At 37.8% G+C, this 19,276-nt stretch overlaps 1 protein-coding gene across 1 annotated transcript in view; it reads right to left on the minus strand.

The window, feature by feature from the left end:
* The window catches only part of ITGBL1 (integrin subunit beta like 1), a 212,207-nt gene that overhangs the window by 191,116 nt on the left and 1,815 nt on the right, over nucleotides 1-19,276 (minus strand). The gene's annotated exons all lie outside the window — the stretch shown is intronic.

Raw genomic sequence — 19,276 nt, forward strand, 5'->3', positions numbered from 1 at the left:
AATTTAATGTGTTCAGGTAATGTGCTAAACTTGCACATTTGTCTGTTAAAGATATAGTCACAAAAAGTAAAATGGGTTATCAAAATCACTGGGAATACTTTGAAGCAAGATATTACAAAAATATATCATAAATAATATTTTATTATAAGTAGTGACCTTAAGAATGTATTTAGGTAGTTCTTTACATATTTTATATATATTCTTCCCCATTTGCAACTTAGAGAGCATTTAAAAAAAACAAAAACAAATAAAGATGACTCTGGAAATCTGCAGAATGGCCATTTTTTTGTGTGTAAAATGAGCCGAAGTAAAATGTGGAACAGTGGATGTGTGCTTATGTCCCTTACAGTGTTAAACACACAATGATTAAATAAAGGAATAGTAACAGAGCCAGAGAGAATAGCAATTAGCATGAATGATTACAGTATTATTCTACAATATCAAACATGATATTAAATAGCTCATGAGGGTTTTAAAGCTGCAAGGGGGTCCAGACTTTTAACATATTAAAACTTATGTTGCAGATCTGCACTATTTACCATTATCTTTCATTTCTCACATAGTCTTTATTCCTAGTCACTTAATCTCCTGCTTTTCTCCATGTCTCCTTGCCACCACCACTTTTTTTTTTTTTTTTTTTGGTCTTCTTTGCAATCACATGCCTCTCCCTCTATCTCTTTTAAGGAGATCTGAATAAAATAAAAAATATATTATCTTTATTGGTCCATGTAGTTACAATCCAGATTTCTATCTAGTAGCAAAGACTCAGTTCGAGGTGAAATAATTTCTCTTGTCTACTGGAGAGGGTGTTGCGATGATGGGTAGCAAAAGCTGTCAATGGTCATACTATGAAGCCTATCCCAGGGGAGGGAGAGCCTGCAGGTAGATCCTGGTGGTATCCTTTGAGTTGTACCCAAAGATAGATTTAGTTCTAGACCACTGTTTCTCAGATTTTACAATGTATAAGTTAAAGGGCTTGTTAAAGCAGAGAGATGACTGAGCTTCACAGTCAGTTTCTGATTCAGTAAACCAGGAAGGGGGTGGGGCAGAACTTAGAATTTGCATTTCTAACAAGTACCCAGTTGGTGCTGGCTCAAGAACATAATTTGAGAAACACTGTCTAGGTATTTCATTTAAGTGCTGGTAAATTGTAATTTTTTTTCTTAAGCATGTTTGGGTTGGGTTTTCTATTACTTGGGCCCCAAAAAGATATCCTACCTGATACATCTATGAGTATCTGGAAGACACCTGCCCCCTAAATAAGCCTGAATTACTTCATCTTAGAGTTTATACATTAAAAGCCTATGAAGGAAACTCATAAGGCAATTACTACACAGACTAACATACATTTTATAATATATTTAATATTATGAATATTATATTCATTCTATGTTATGATGAAATTTCATACCATCTTGTGATCAAATATTAGAGGTACACAAAAACTAATACTTAGATTTTCTTTTCTGTATAACAAAAAGTTTCTGATATTTTCAGAATTTTATTTTGATGAACTTAAATTGAAGCCATTTTTGCATGAAAAATATAATTACCAAGACAGAGCTGACTTTACTTTGGATAGAGTAAGAATACTACACTTAAACAAGTTGCAACTAGGGTTTGTTTAACATACAACCTATAATTTTATTTCTCATTCATCTTTTGCAATCCTAATGAGAGATATGGTTATCTATGTCTAAAAAGTCAAAGTGTCCTAGACACCCCAAAATAGGAATACATATTAAGCAACAAGAAATATATCTGTATATAATCATTTGTGCAGGAGTCCTTAAATTTTTAGTCTTCTGGGTCTTAGTACCCATTCATTCTGTGATAAACTGCAATCTTTGGGAGTGGATGTACCCTTTGGCCACCATGCCCACCTTCAGATGGCTGTTCTACAAACCATTATTCCGCTCCTTTTGCCCTCAAAACATTGCCTTCTCAATTTCCTATGTATGGCCCAGAAGGAGCCCCTTCTACTCTTCCAGGTGGCAGATATATGAAGTATTTAACCAGGGTGAGAAAGAAGTATTAGTGCTTAGCACCATAGCAGGGGAGGAGTTCTCCAGGAGACCAAGACATAACCCTTTAATTTCCAATTAGGAAGAGGCCCAGGTGTCTCTGGGGGAGGTGGAGAGGGAGGCTGCAGGACTTGGAATATTTGGAAACTGATATGACCACAACATTTTACATTTACCAATAAGTCTTGCCCCCACCTCCCAGCTCAACCCTCAATTCCTGCCAATTCCATCACATCAGTCTACTTAGCATCTCCACCTTCCTTTCCCTTTTCTTTCTATGGTCACTATCATAATTCAGAATATCATTAGTTTTCACCATTAGCACCTTTCTTATCGTTCTGTCCATCTTAAGACTTTTCTCTTTTCATTTATCCTAAGATCAATGTCCCTGAAATTGCCACCTGGAAAAGACAAGTCTCTGTTCACTATTACAGGCCATGGGCTATACACATCATTGGTTTGGTACTGAAAGGCTCCCTGTGAGCGGCTCCCAATCATCTCTGCAGATTTTTCCCTTGACAACCCTTCTGAAAGCACCCATTGACCAAAGTGAGCAAGTGTCCATGATACTTTCCAGCTTTAGATTCTGCATATTTCCTCCCTCTGGCGGAAATGCCAATCCTCCCATAGCCACTAGCTAATATCTTTCTTATTTTCAAAATAGCTTAAATTCTTCATATGCATGTTACTTTGTGCCTTTTTAGTTTATTTTTTTAAAGATTTTTATTTTATTTATTCATGAAAGACACAGGGAAAAAGAGAGAGAGAGAGAGAGAAAGAGAGAGAAGGTCAGAGACATAGGCAGAGGGAGAAGCAGGCTCCATGCAGGGAGCCCGACGTGGGACTCGGTCCCGGGACACCAGGATCACGCCCTGAGCCAAAGGCAGGTGCTAAACCGTTGAGCCACCCAGGGATCCCCTACTTTGTGCCTTTTTAATACTGTATTATAGTAGATTTCAAACCTACCACTACATTTTCTAAGAAAAAGACTCCTATCTTTTCATGTCTATAGCCCCTATAGCTACCAATGCAGAGACTAATTCATAGTAATTGCTTAAAAAATACTTGGTAATTGAATATAAAAGTGACATAATAATTATATACTTACAACACTAATATTTACATCTTCTGTTTCATATCTCTGGATAAATTCTTGGAACTTTATTTATGAGGAAGCAGCCCACTTTCAGAGCTTCAATTCATTTTTTTTTCAGATTTTATTTATTTATTTGTGGCGTAGAAGGGGCAAAAGGAGAAGAGGAGAGAGAATGTCAAGCAGACTCTACCCTGAGCCCAGAGCCCAACGTGGGGCTTTATCTTGACTTTGAGATCATGAGCTGAGCTGAAATCAAGAGTCAGATGCTTAACCAACTGAGCCACCCAGGTGCCCCCAGAGTTTCAACTCTCAAAGATAGTGACTAATTTATACGGGTACACTTTCTAATAATTACACACAAATTTTTATCAAAGATATTTATAATCATATGGACTTCCAATAAAACTGTTTTAAATTTCAAAATCAATCAAAGTTTACAAAAAATTAGTCCCTAAAGGACCTACAGTTCCTCATTAGGAATAGGAAATATATTCTTCAGTAAGTTAACGATCCACCTAACAGTGTTGTCAGTTTACAATGGTTGACTGACCAATCAATACTTGTGGGACAGCTCACACAATCTAAAACTTTTTACATTCTCCTTCTTAAATAAATGAATTCTATTGTTGTTTAAAATCTGAAAAACAAAAAATCTGAGTAATACCAAATATGTTGACTGATTCCATCGCACTTTTGAAGTTCTCAGAAGATAAATTCCAAAAACAGTATATTCAAGTAACCAAACACATTATTCTACATAAAACATTCTTTTAAAGTAGAAAATGTGTGAAAATTGAAGTAATTTAGCAAAAAGTAGGTACGTGGCTTACTAAGTGTGCATATGAAAAAGACAACTACTGAACCTGCCTCATGACATATCAATATTCTGGTTATCATCAAATCACTGTTTTATAGTATTTGGAGCATGCATTTATGCAAAGGCCCATTGGAAGATGTCATAAAATGACAGATTGTGTATATTTAAGTACAGTGGAAAGAAACACTTACCCTTTGACTCATAGGACATTAAGTCTATATTTAGGGAATTCATTTTTATGAGGTTGATATGAATTTCCTCACTAAAGATTAGCCTCTGGATATATTTTTGCTTTTCTCTTTTTAATTTTCTTACCTCTTCAGAAAACTCTATATAATTTACTGTATAATTAATATGGTTACATTTTAAACTGAAACATATTTACCTCCAAATTAAATTTAAATATCAGATATTTATAACCACATCAATCAACTAATTTGACTAAGGAGCCACGATATCAGAATACCTATCTATGTTAAATCTTGTGGCTGATAGAATACGGGCTGTCAACAACTGAAGCCTCTCTTGCCATGTCACCTTGCAGAGTCCAGGAGAATGCAGAGCACAGATACAGGGCTTGACTATCACGCCTTTTGCCCAACAGTATGTGGACATAATGTCCAAGTGACTCAAGGCCTTAAGGAACACCCTTTATTTCCTTTTATCCTCTAGTGCTCCTGTGACCCACCATGACAAAGCATACCCCGACAGCATAAGAATAACTTGGGGCTCAGTCTGCACCCTGGAATTCAGCCCTGCCTAGCTGAGTCGTAGCTGAACTACACACCCAAGTGGGAGAAATAAAGATCATTTTTGGTGTTTTCTGGTAAGCCACTGAGTTTGGGATAGTTTGGGATAATTTGCAGCATTCTTGCAGCAATAACAATAAAGTCCTAAGACATAATATTAGAGAAAATTCACTACTGCCTTTGAAAAGGGCATAATTTGATTGCAGTGATATGGGAATGGCTTGATGATAAGATCAATAAAAACAGTAAGAGTAGCTGCTGATGAGCGATTACGATAAGCCAGGGATTTTCTTGAATCCTTACTCTCACAATAACAGTATGAGATGAGGAAACAGTCATGAGAAAGTTTATTAACTGCCCAACATCATGTGGTTCATAATGGGCAGAGTCAATTTTGAACCTACATCAGTTCTTCTCCTTCAATACTGTTCTGTTTCTCACAGCTTCACACGTAGAAAAAGCATTTAATTATTGCAGATTAATACCACATACACTCATCGGAAATTGCAGAAAAGTGTTTGAGGAACCTCCACACAGTTTTCCAGAGTGGCTGCACCAGTTCACATTCCCACCAACAGTGTAAGAGGGTTCCCTTTTCTCCGCATCCTCTCCAACATTTGTTGTTTCCTGCCTTGTTAATTTTCCCCATTCTCACTGGTGTGAGGTGGTATCTCATTGTAGTTTTGATTTGTATTTCCCTGATGGCAAGTGATGCAGAACATTTTCTCATATGCATGTTGGCCATGTCTATGTCTTCCTCTGTGAGATTTCTGTTCATGTCTTTTGCCCATTTCATGATTGGATTGTTTGTTTCTTTGCTGTTGAGTTTAATAAGTTCTTTATAGATCTTGGAAACTAGCCCTTTATCTGATATGTCATTTGCAAATATCTTCTCCCATTCTGTAGGTTGTCTTTGAGTTTTGTTGACTGTATCCTTTGCTGTGCAAAAGCTTCTTATCTTGATGAAGTCCCAATAGTTCATTTTTGCTTTTGTTTCTTTTGCCTTCGTGGATGTATCTTGCAAGAAGTTACTATGGCCGAGTTCAAAAAGGGTGTTGCCTGTGTTCTTCTCTAGGATTTTGACGGAATCTTGTCTCACATTTAGATCTTTCATCCATTTTGAGTTTATCTTTGTGTATGGTGAAAGAGAGTGGTCTAGTTTCATTCTTCTGCATGTGGATGTCCAATTTTCCCAGCACCATTTATTGAAGAGACTGTCTTTCTTCCAATGGATAGTCTTTCCTCCTTTATCGAATATTAGTTGCCCATAAAGTTCAGGGTCCACTTCTGGATTCTCTATTCTGTTCCACTGATCTATGTGTCTGTTTTTGTGCCAGTACCACACTGTCTTGATGACCACAGCTTTGTAGTACAACCTGAAATCTGGCATTGTGATGCCCCCAGATATGGTTTTCTTTTTTAAAATTCCCCTGGCTATTCGGGGTCTTTTCTGATTCCACACAAATCTTAAAATAATTTGTTCTAACTCTCTGAAGAAAGTCCATGGTATTTTGATAGGGATTGCATTAAACGTGTATATTGCCCTGGGTAACATTGACATTTTCACAATATTAATTCTTCCAATCCATGAGCATGGAATATTTTTCCATCTCTTTGTGTCTTCATCAATTTCTTTCAGAAGTGTTCTATAGTTTTGAGGGTATAGATCCTTTACATCTTTGGTTAGGTTTATTCCTAGGTATCTTATGCTTTTGGGTGCAATTGTAAATGGGATTGACTCCTTAATTTCTCTTTCTTCAGTCTCACTGTTAGTGTATAGAAATGCCACTGACTTCTGGGCATTGAAGAAATTTAAATATTCTTGGGCATCTGTCACCTGGTGGCATTGTGCTAAATGGAATAAGTTGATACAAGGGTGATTGATGGCATAGTTTTTTGTGTCTGACAAAACATAATCTTAAACATTCCATTTAATCTTTCTCAGGCTCAGCTCTTTGTCTTCAAAAAGGCAAGACAATCCACCCAGTAGGTTTACTGTGAGAATTTAACAAAGAGGCATATAGCAAATTCTAAATAAATAGTAACTGTGTTATCATTACCTTATTTCAATTCCATAATAACACTATGAGGTACATTATTACAATTAAACAGATGTTTCTTAAAGTGTATCCCATATAACATTGACCTTTTAGAAAGGAATTATTTTAAAAAAAAAGAAAAGAAAGGAATTATTTTCCAAACCATCATTAATTCCTCCAACTGACCCCGTAAACATCCTTCAGTTATTCTTCTACCTCATGCTTGGTTCTCTTGCTAGTTTGACTAGTATTCTTCCATGTCAAGGGCATCAGAAACTGTCATGGTTTTTGGCTTGACTATTATGGTTTTGACATGGTTTTTGATATTTATTTGGGGGGGTATATTTCAAGATGTGCACAAATATTCTTTTATTTTATATTAATAGGCTATGTGCCAATAGTTGGGAATTTAACAAACACCAAATCTACTTAATAGAATGTTAATGCCTATATTACAATATCATGCAGGTATCATAGGCATTGGACACTCATTAAATAATTTGTGAAAGTGAGAGTTCTTAAAATTCTCAGAAAGTAAAGCTTTCAAGGTAACCTGAAGGTAATAGGACATCTCTCTGTAGTGGTCAACTGTCCGAAATGAAAATCTTTCCATCCCTTTCCTGAAACAGAGGACACTGGACTCAGCATCTGCTGCTTTCTGATGCTCCAATCTTCCAGCTCCCAATGCCCTGCCTTCTGCTAGTCATCTTTCTGGAGATGTTTATTAAATTCTTGTTGAATTCAACTTCACTAAAGCTCAGAGAAGTCAAGTGAATTACACAAGGACAATAAGTAACAACAGTGGAGAAAGAATAGTTTGTTTTACTTTTTAATTCCAATTCCCAGGCACTTTCCAGAGCAGTTCCCTTTGCATTTCCAACCTATCCAAACCTGCTCACTTAGCTTTCCCAAAGGAAAGATTACTAACTTCAATAGAGACTATATTATTAACAGACCAATGCATTGCCACTCCTAAGTCTTAAAATCCTACATCTAGCTTATTAGCAGGGATGAAATAAAGAAATAGAATTTCAAGAATCCTTGGCATACTGATAAGTGACATACTCACCTTCAAAGAGTAAAGTCCACCCTCATGACAATCCAGTCAAAAATGTCCATATTTCTATAGACACTTGTCTTCCCTCACTGTGCATTCCTACTAATATAGTGTGTGTATAACATGTATATTTTTATATATTATATCAAAAAATTGCATGTTATTTGAATGTCTGGATTTCATATTATGAGTAATTTTAAAAGAGCAAAAGATAATCTTAAATATGATGTATTCCTTTTTTAAAAAGATTTATTTATTTATTTGAGAGGGAGTGAACATAGGGTAGAGGACAGCAGAGGGAAAAGGAGAGAGAATCTTAAGCAGACTCCCCACCAAGCACAGACCCCAATATGGTGCTCAATCCCAAAACACCAAGTTCATGACCAAAGCTAAAATCAATGGTTGGACACTCAACAGACTGAGCTACCTAGGCACCCCAAAAAAGTGATTTATTCTTAATAGCCAAAATAAAACTAGTTAATGTCCATGAAAGTAACAAATATTCAACTCTCCTCTCTACATTTTCTTTTGCTCTTACAGACCAGGAAAATCAAAGATTATAGAAAAATTTCTCCCCTTGCTGACTCTGGGGAACCTTTATTTTGATAAGGGTTGGTGCTAAACACAATCATTCTAAGAATATCACTTACAGCAGAGAGAAATACTCTTTGTTGCTATGACATTTGGTCCCAATGCTTTCTGCTACACAGACTTCTTTTGATACTAACTGAATAAGGTGTTCTTCTGCCCCGTATTGGAGCTTGTCAGTGTCTTATCTCTGGCACAAGGTAGAAATGAGAATTAAAACAGCTCTTCTAAGAAAAAAATCAACATAAGATATATTTTTAAATATAAAAATGAAGGACTCATTTTTGAGTCCTTCAAAATTGTTATTTCAGGACTCCAAGTTCATGAAAATATTTTCCTTAAATATGTGGTTTCAGGACAACTTTAACATGCTTGAGGAGAAGCCTCCTACTGATTTAGGGGGCAAATATTTTTCAGGGTTCCCTAATATGATAGCTGGAGAAGAATAATTTTGACTACCCCTTAAAACTTATATGAGAATTGAATAAATTCATATGTACAAAACTATTTTCCAGCAAAGCATACTCAAATAGAAATAGATATTTTCCCATTATTCTTGTGTATTACTAACACAGCATTAATTTTAAAGCTCAAATCCATCCAAGCAGGCAATTGAAGTCTATCCAGGACACAGCTAGAATCAAATATTTTCCCTCTTAAAACAAATGAATTATTTCATGTCAGGATGATTCTTAGAGCTTATATAACTAATGATGTTGACCAAGAAAAAAAAAAGTCTGTAACTTGCCTTTTTTTATTTTGGAGAGGAAAAGGCATAAGTGGCCAAGTCATTTTGTTTAGAAAAATAACTAGTTTTATCTAACTATTTTGCACAGCAGAAAATGATAGCTTTGAAAGAACGATAATGGCCAATAAGGAAATACATTTACCATGTTTTGATTGTCTGATTTTGGCTCCTTACTCTCTCCCATTGACTAAACCATGATTTACAGTTAAGGCCTTCCCATAAAAGAAGTTTCTAATAAGCAATATCAAAATTCATTGACCTCTTTTTTTAAAAAAGAGGGGTTTTGGTCTGCCTTTCCCCCAGGAAGTATTCGGATAAAATAGTAAAACAGAAAACTAGAGTGGGTAATGATTCATTTGGAATAATTTGATGCTTGAACTAGTGACTATATCCAATTAGGATGATAGGGCTCTTGGCAGAGAAACTTGTCTTACGGTATGAGTTAGGACCGAGGTGACACAAGGTCAAGCCAGTGAGCATCCTTATAAAGGTCTTATTTTTCTTTTCCCTTTATAAAGCCATCATTCTTCTACCCAGCCTTAAGTAAGATGATTTAGAGTAGACAGAAGAATGAGTTCTATTACAAAATATAGTTTCTTATTTGCCAGGAAATGTGATCCTCAAAAAGACAAAGCACTTTTTTCCAAAGAAAATGAGATTTGCAATCTCCTTGCAGCTTTCTATCTTTATCAATTTAAGAGTTAATGGAAAATAGCTTGAGAATTTACCTGTGCAGGGGGCCTAAAAACACCCTGGTAAATCCCCTTGGCATTCTTAGTCCTTGCTGTACCCTATTTCTCCTCTTTCTTAGATGTGACTCTTGACCTTGAATTCCACACCATGCTTGGAATCTAAATTTCCCTAAGGACAAAGGCTTCAGATCTCCCAGTTCCACCTGATTTGAAGTCTCCCTGCGCCAAGATCAGCAATGCATGAAGACACTTTTATTAACAGTCCTGTTGGCTGATGAGTCCCTCATGCATGTACGGGGACCCAGCTCACTCTAGTGGAAATGTCTTTGTGTACATGCAAGAATGAGGGGGGCTGCAGAACTGTGTGCACATATGTGTACAAACGTGTGCACAATTTTAAATTGGAGTTTGAAAATACTGCTTAAAGTCCTCCTACATCAAAAAATAAAACTGGAAGCAATCAGAATGTTCACTTAGGCAAACTGTTTCATAAAGCAAAATATCTGTACTCTAAGACATCATACACATATTAAAATTCTTAATCATCTATAGTAAGCTAGAATGAGAGCTGTGATATTTTCTTAAGGGGAAAAAAAAAGCAAGAGAGGGAGAGAAATAGGCCTCAGAGAGTGTGTGTTCACATGTTTATAACACATTATAACCATGGGAAAATAGGCAAGTACACCCTACATTTGATATTAACTCCAGAGGTTATGCTGAAAATCATACTAAAGAGGAGTCTCAGTGCACACACATTTGACTCACCTGAATTCTTTTACACATGCTTACGCAGTGAAGGTTAATACTTGGTGATAAAGGAAGGTAGCACAATAATTTAAATAATGTAAGCTTCTGTCATTCCATTCAGTGAGTGGAAACCCCAAGTAGGGGCAAAGAAGAAGTGAAAGAGATGGGGGCTTCCATGGGCTGATGTTCTTGCTGTGTCTCCTGGTAAGCATCCCACCCACTGAGGAGCCCCAAGAACAATCCAGCTACTACTCCTCTCAAATCCAACCAAAAGCTAAAAATGGAGTAAACACAGAACCAGCCAAGGAGTAAACATTCATTTCCTAGTGTTTACCAGGCTAGACTGAGAGAGGGTGTCATGGACTGGAAACAAACAGCTTTCCTTGGAGATTTGTCAGGGTAAGTTTAAACTTCATATGTTTGATTTTGTGCTGATGTAGACTCTCATCTCTGCGTAAAATGCAACCCCACTGTACTGATTTTTATCCATGCGTTTACATATTGTGTGAGTGTCTGTAGCAGACATGCGTGATGTTTTGATGAATGTTAAGTACAGATAAATAAATGGAAAATGTAAAAAAAATATTTAAATACATAAACAATGTTTGTGTTCTCTCTGGTAATCTAATTCTGCTTACCAGATTTTGAAAACTTACATCGTCTCATAGAAGATAGGTAGGCAAAAAAGCAGTATATGTTGAATATATTAACTGGTACAAGGAATATGCGTCCATCACTGGTCACTCAATTACTAGCAAAGACATATTTCCTTTTGCCTTAGCATAATCCCCTCAGAGATTCTAGGATTAATAATAGTAATAACAACTCTCATTTAGAGTGACAATTATGTCAGCTATTTTATTAGATGCCTCATGTGTATTTTCTCACTTAAATTCTGCAATAACTCCACCCCAGAGTGTTAATTGTATCCCACTTTAGAGATGAGCAAACTGAGTCTTACAGAATTTACCAAAACTGCTGGAGTCCACATACCAGGTAAAACAGTGTGGAACCCAGCCCTACCGGTGTCACAAGCTCAAGCTCTCAACCCCTTACAAATGCTACCCTTGCCCTGTTTTAATAAACTTGAACTTTTTGAATAAAACTGTTGTTTCACAAAAGGTGATATTACAGCTGCCAGAAAACCCCAAAATGACAAGAGCTTAAGCAAAAGTTTGTTATTTTTATGTGTAAAAGCAATCCAGAGGCAGGCAGTCCAAGACTGGTGTGGCAGTTCCATGGTGTCTCCAGAAGGCCAGATTCCTATCTTGTGAGTGAGTCATCCTCATAGATGGCCACCACATTCATCTCTTGATCCCAAGGGGCAGTTAGAAGTAGGTACATTCTAGGCAGTAAAAAAGGTAGATGGGCAAAACACATACCTCCCTGAAAGTCAGCTCCCTTTGAATTCATCTACAACACCTCCGCTTACATCTCTGTAACCAGAATTTCATCACATGTCCACACTTAGCTCTATGAAGGAGGAGTGGTTTCAAAAACCAGGAGTTTTAAGAACCAGAATGATTACTATTCAATATTAAGTTGTTTATATATCTGTGATTAAACTACCCCATCTCCTCTGTTTCCAGAATATTCAGTAACATTTATTGAATACTCAAAAACTCTGCAAAGGTGAGTTGTTTTGATTTTGTTTTGTAATGTACTGCTTTTCTTACTTTTGTAAGTTGAAGGAGTGGGCTCTGGGATCAACCCACTTGAGATTAATGCTTTAGAGGAGATGAAGGAACAGTCAGGAAATACAGACATCTCAGAGGAGGTAAGAATCAGAAGCAGTTACGCTGAGTGTAAACTCTGCAAATGTGCAGAAATCTTAGGGTTTCCAGTAAAGAAAGTGACTAAAACCTCCAGATTCAAAGACTAGCCACACACCATTTAGGGCATGACTCTAGAACCATAAATCAGAGTGAAGATTTCAGGGACAAGAACACAAAAGTCAAGTTCCTAAGACAAAGACAGAAACTAGGGTCAGAATCTTAGACATCCAGTGAGCTGGAACATGACCCATTGAGAATCAGGCTTGAGATGGCCATGGCTGAAAGCTCACCCAGCCATGACACTGTGGAGCAGACATGTTGTCTGGGGTGAGACAGTTCCAAAAATTCACAGTCAAAGGAGAAAAAGCAAACATAGGCTTGAACCCAGAGGAGGATATATTGTGGAAAGAAAATCAATTCTTGGGACACCTGGGTGGCTCAGTCAGTTAAGCATCTGCCTTCAGCTCAGGTCATAGTCCCAGGGGTCTGGACTATGTCGGCCCTGTGTCGGATTCCTTGCTCAGTAGGGAGCCTGCCCTCATTCCCCCCTACTGCTTGTGCTCCCTCTATCTCTCTCAAATAAATAAATAAAATCTTTAAAAAAAAAAAAGAAAATAATTTTGGAAGAGTTAATATCTTAGGACCAAGTATCACACTAGGATAAAAGAGAAGCATCTGACATAAGTAAGCCCATAACTCCAATGAATTTGTAATCACTCATGAGTTTTTGCATAATTATTATCCTCATTGATAACATTATTACTTACCCCTGTCTCATAAATAAGGAGACAGAAGAGGCAAATGTTTGAGTAACTTGCCCAGAGCTCCACGATTGGCAAGTGATAACATCAAGCATTGAATGTAGGACACTGCTGGGCTCTAAATCACTCTTCATAACTTGGACCAGAAGCCTGGTGTTCCTTATCAGCAGTGGTGTAGGAAAGACTAGGGGCAGGGAAATTAGATTATGAAGATGAGCTCTGAAAGGAAAGAAAAGACTCACTACTTGCATCCTAGACGAAGGGTAAGAACAGCCAGGTACTAATGGAGTTGGAACCACTCTCTCTTGCCATTCATACACATTCCTAGCATAGCATCACACATGTACTTAGCAAGTACACATACATAGCATTCCTCTGGTACTTCACAGAAGGATGGGAGGAAGAAAAGGAAGGATAAAAAGACTAACGGCCTCCAGAGATGTCCACATCCTTGCTCCTGAAACCTGTAAATGACATGCCAAAAGGAATCTTGCCAGTGTGATTAAGATTATAGATCTTGAAATGGGAAGATTATTCTGGATTATCTGATAGGATCCAATCTAATCACATGACTCCTTCAAAGGTCAGATTTCACAACCTATGTCTGGGGCCCAGAGACCTGGGGTTATGATACTAAGAGACATGGGATGTCAGTTTTAGTATCACATCTCAAAATATATGAAAGACTTCTGAGAACCCTATGAAGGAGGTTTTTACTTTGCCAATTTAAGATTTGTAACATAAATAAATTTGCTCCCATATGTTCCCTTCTCTCTCTGGGAAAATTCTACTGAAAAATAACCACTGAACTTCACATATTGACACTATTTGATCTAAACACCCTAATGTTATAAATATGCTCCTCTAGATTATCAAAGTATGGGGATGGGCAGCCCGGGTGGCTCAGTGGTTTAGCGCCACCTTCAGCCAGGGGTGTGATCCTGGAGACCTGGGATTGGGTCCCACATCAGGATCCCTGCATGGAGCTTGCTTCTCCCTCTGCCTGTGTCTCTGCCTCTCTCTGTGTGTCTCTCATGAAAAAATAAATAAAATCTTTAAAAAAAAAAGTATGGGGATGACCCAGTCCAAAGACAAGGTATCTCAGTTTCTCCACAGTAGAACTGCAGAGGACCGAATCCAAATAAAGCAGTACAGTTGAGAGAAAATGAAGATGAAAATCTTTCATTCTGGGGGCACCTGGGTGGCTCAGTGGTTGAGTATCTGCCTTCATCTCAGGTTGCAATCCCGGGGTCCTGGGACAGAGTTCTGGATCAGGCTCTCCGCAGGGAGCCTGCTTCTCTCTTTGCCTATGTCTCTGCTTTTCTCTCTGTGTCTCTCATGAATAAGTAAATAAATAATTTTTTTAAAAGAAAATCTATAATTGTTGTGTCACTTGAGGTAAGACAGGATGCATTTATCCAAAATGGATCAACCTACAAGTACAGAATTCACAAAGAAAAGAGGCCTGCATGCAGGTGAGCTAGTGGTGGGTAACCCTTGAGTGTATTCTCCAAAATTATGGACACTTTAAGACCATGATGAAAACACATGTGGAAACTGGAGTCTGTCTGTTCAACACAATCATTGATTGGATGGGATGTTAAAAAACAGACAATGCTCTTACGTGCCCAGTGTCCCGCGCAGGGGCGCAGAGGGAATATAAAGAAGAAGCAAGGATGTAGCAGTACCCCAGTACCCAGGGTAGCTGGACAGAGTTAAAAGAGTGGGCAAGTAAAATAGAATATGGTTTGAAGGAAGGAAGAGAGGGTGAAAAATGGAAAATAACTAAGGCAAAACCAAAGAGCGATTCCACAAAATAGGCTAGGAGGGAATTACCCAACTATCTAAGAAAAATGCAACTGTGAGGAAAAGCAAATCAGTCCTAAGATAGACTATAAAGAACAAGAAAGTCCAGTTCTCTTTAAAAAATAAGAAAATTTTATTTATTTATTCATGAGAAACAGAGAGAGAGAGAGAGTGAGAGAGAGAGAGAGAGAGAGAGAATGAGAGAGAGAGAGAGAAGCAGGCTCCATGCAGGGAGCCTGATATGAGACTCAATCCTGGGATTCCAGGATCACACCCTGGGTTGGGCACTCAACCGCTGAGCCACCCAGGCATCCCCAGTAAGTCCAGTTCTCATGAAGAATTACATACAATTCTCCTACCATTTATTTAGCAGTATAAGAGTCAGAAATATCTGCAAGAAAAAAATTAATATTGATATATAAGGGGTATTTCCATGTATTTTAATTATTTTTATATTATGTGTGTTTATGTACATAAATTAATGTTTATAAGAATGTTTTATACATAGTCTGAATAAATGTATAAATGCATAATTATATGGATATTAAATATATTTATACATAAACATAAAAATTATTCTGAATAATACAATGCAGGATGCAAGGTTCTTTATATCCATAAAGATGGTCCAAAAAAAAGAATCTAAGTTTCAAAGAAATCATGACTGGCTCAAGGTTAAGGATTCAAACAACTGAACCCAAGTTGACAGTTCAGACGTGATCCATCTAGATCCACTGCCAGTCGAGTCTGGACTCATTCTGCTAGCCATAGTTCTTCATTTTACAGCAATTTCAGATTAAAAATAAGCATTTTTTCTTTAGTAAAGGTTTTTAGCCATTGATTAGGAGTTACCTGGTTCTTTCTCCTGACTCTGATTCCATCAGTTCTATCATACACCCAGGCACTGATTTAACATCTTATTCATCCGTGTACTAAAGCATGTTGGTTGTACCTTCAACAATGTTTAAAATTCATCATAGTTCCATCTTATTCTCTATCTCCTGGACTACCATTTAAATAGCATTTAAACTGAGCTCCTCCCCATCAGATGTCTACTTCAACCTGCCATGCTGTCCAGCACCCTACCCTGGTACTTTTCATGACTCAGAGTACTAACCATGGCTCTCACATTCAAATCTCACCATGGCCCCTATAAGCATAAAATTCCCATTCAGGTTCAGAGCTCTCAACAGTATGTCCAACTGTAACTCAAAATACCTTCTACTACTTTCCCCACAGCCCTAAGATCCAGCCAAGCCAAACCTAGAATACTTCACTTGTCCCACATGCCTTTCTGCCTCTAAACCACTGCTTGGATTTTTTTCTTCCCTCAGAATTCCAACAGTCCCCCATTTGGACCAAAAACCTCCCAATGCATAAAGATGTATGGCAAAAGCTACCTCTTTCTCAAGAATTTTAACCACAATATTTAATCTCTGCCTCGATAAAACTCTCATAGTCTTAGATCATCCATACTGTTTTGTCTAGCCAACTCAAACTATAAACGAATCTTACACTGATATCATACAATGAAAAGTTGTAGAAATTATATTCTGCATTGCATTACAGGCATTTGGTATTTTCATCTCCCTACTCAAGGGGAAATTCTCATTTCCTCATCTTTATGTCCCCTTCAACAGCACAGGGTCTAGTAAATATACAACACCTCATAAATATTTGTTCAATTTAATTCAATTAGCTCTTCCTGGTTACTAAAACTAAAACTCTTCTAAGTGATATATTTCAAAAGTGATTAGAAAAGATTTTAAAAAGACAACATTTAATTTAAGTGTAAGCATATCTGTTCAGGGGGTGGATTCAGGGACCTCTTGAAATATTAGCTGAAAGTTTGTTTTATGTAACCAAACACTTTTCTCGAAGAAATATTCCACCCAAATTAGTTGACTTCTCATTTGATACCCCCCCCCACACACACACACAGGAATAGTTTCTGGGCCAGACCTTTACTTTACAGAAGTTCAAGGAAGAAGATTCGTGTGCCATGAACAAGTGGACACTGGATTATACATTAGTTATACATTAATATATATGTAATCACTTTCAAACAGCCTCAGACTAAAATAAGTATCTTTCTTATGATTCACAGTGTAAGAATCCCAATGGACTTAACTTTAAAAGGGCATGGTGTATCTAATACAGCTGCTCTAAGGCTGGGCCAAAACAGTTATCCTTGCTCGACCTTTTGAGCTTTGGATCAATAGCAGGCCCAGGCTACATTAAGAAAACTAAATTGCTCTCACTGTATCAAATGTCCAACAAATACAAAGCCAGGCTATCTATTTATTCATCCATACATACTAGCTCACCTTTGTGCATCACTATAATGTTATATGCTTATACACATATTTATATGTATTGAGCACTTTGTGAAACACTAAATGTTTTACATGTGTTAAAAAAAAAAACATACCAATCCTATAAGATAGGTATTTTGTTATTCTTATTTTACAGATGAAGAAATCAAGACTCAGAAAGTTTAATTGCCCAAGTTAACACAGCTGTTAAGCGGTGGGGCTGGGATTTGACTCCTTGAGATTCCCCCCCCCCCCCCCCGAGTCCAGAGTATTAACCACTCTCTGATACACTATCAGAGCAGGATTCTGTGTTCTTCAAAAAGATGGGGAGGCTTCTGAGAGCTACTCTATTTCTAGAAAGCACCATAGAGGTAAAGGCCCAGGTGCACATAAAAACATCAAAGACAACTTGCTATGTTTCTACCTTAGCTACAATATACAAACTTTTTGAAGAGGAACTGAGAAGCTACATTCAAAATGTACAAGCAGGCAAGCTGGCAAGGTAGCCAGACAACAGTGCTGTGTATAAAGGTGTCACTGGCCTGGCAAAGGCCATCAGAGCATTTGCAGGGGCAGATCCTGCACCAGGCCCAGTAGTGCAGGCCCCGATTGGCATCATTCACAAAGATGAGAATGGGAAATGCACACAGTTATTTCATTCAGCCTTGGAGTAAAAAGAAGCATTTTGCCTTCTATGGGATTGTATCCATATGCAGACAAAACCATGCATGACTTAGTGCTACATTTGTATCAAGAGGAAAGAATGCAGTGACTAAGATGTTAGGGGTAAACAGCAAATCACTTTCCACTGGAGATAAACAAGACCACCATAGGCCATAGCATTCCCTCTGCATCGCTTTTACAGAAAGGAACCAGATAAACTTCTTCAACAGGCAAGTTTTATCTGATGGCACCCATAACTGGTTTCACCAGTTGAAGACTGTGTCATACTTCTTACTTTTTCCAGTGAAAGAACAATTCAAAAATGTCCTGAAAAAAATGTGTTCAGAACTCATGATATTGAAGAGACCTTGCCAGAGGCAGTACAAGCCAAAGAAGCCAGGTAACAGTCAAGTCTGGAATGAAATATTAGACAATACTTAGCTTTCATTCCAAAGGGCTGCCCTTAATAATACTGCACCTTGTCATGAGACTGACAACTTTAAAATAACAAGCTGTGGCATTAGGGGTGAGCTACAGTCTTTACAGGGTAAACAAACCACAGAGAAGCACCTGTGCCCCTCCAAATTACTGACACGGCTACTTTTCCAAGGCCAAGCAGTGTGCATATTAAGTACTCTCCTCTCACTATGCATTTTCGGGCCCAGGTGCCAAGAAAAAACCATTTTGCTACAAACCTGTTCTTCATCTCTGTTAGTGTTGGACTCCTCTTAACTACATTGTGGGTAAAGGAAGTTGTGATTATTTTTCCCCCTACAAATCTGCCAAACCCTGGTTGGAATGCATTGTGTTGTCCTTTTACTAAGGGAGGGCCTGCACCATTCATTCACAGCGACCTAACAGAAATTCTGGCCTTAAGTAAATGGCATGTTCTGGTGAAACTGGTTTAGAAGAAGGGTATTCTCTCCCAAGAAATATCTTGACCTATTCCAGTATCACAACCTGAATCACTCCTTAAAAATGTCCAAGAGAAACGAGTTTCTTTTTACTCCACCCTCACACACACACAAAAAAAATACCAAGTTTCACTGCAGCTGAAAACTTCAGGGCAGCTACAACCAATGCAAAAGCAATCGCTTGGCTTATGTTGTCCTTGTCACAGTTTCCGGACACGCGCTTCTTCTACCTGTGAACTCTAGAATAAGAAGGGAAATCAGAATTCAAAGACACGACCTGGGCCCCTTTTGGGGACATTTAGGAAAATGATATTCTCCTGCGTTTCCTTGGCAAAAAAAGAAAAAAGAAAAAGAAAAAAAGAAAAGAAAATACAGGCTTACGTTCTGCAAAAAAGATGCTTGAAATTCGTGACTGGGGCAGAAGAGCCCACCGGATGGAGTCCGTTTGGGGGGAAGCCGGGAGGTTCCGTCCACAATAAGGAGGG

This window comes from Canis lupus, chromosome 17 (genome assembly GCF_048164855.1).
Source record: "Canis lupus baileyi chromosome 17, mCanLup2.hap1, whole genome shotgun sequence".
NCBI classification, from domain to species: Eukaryota; Metazoa; Chordata; class Mammalia; order Carnivora; family Canidae; genus Canis; species Canis lupus.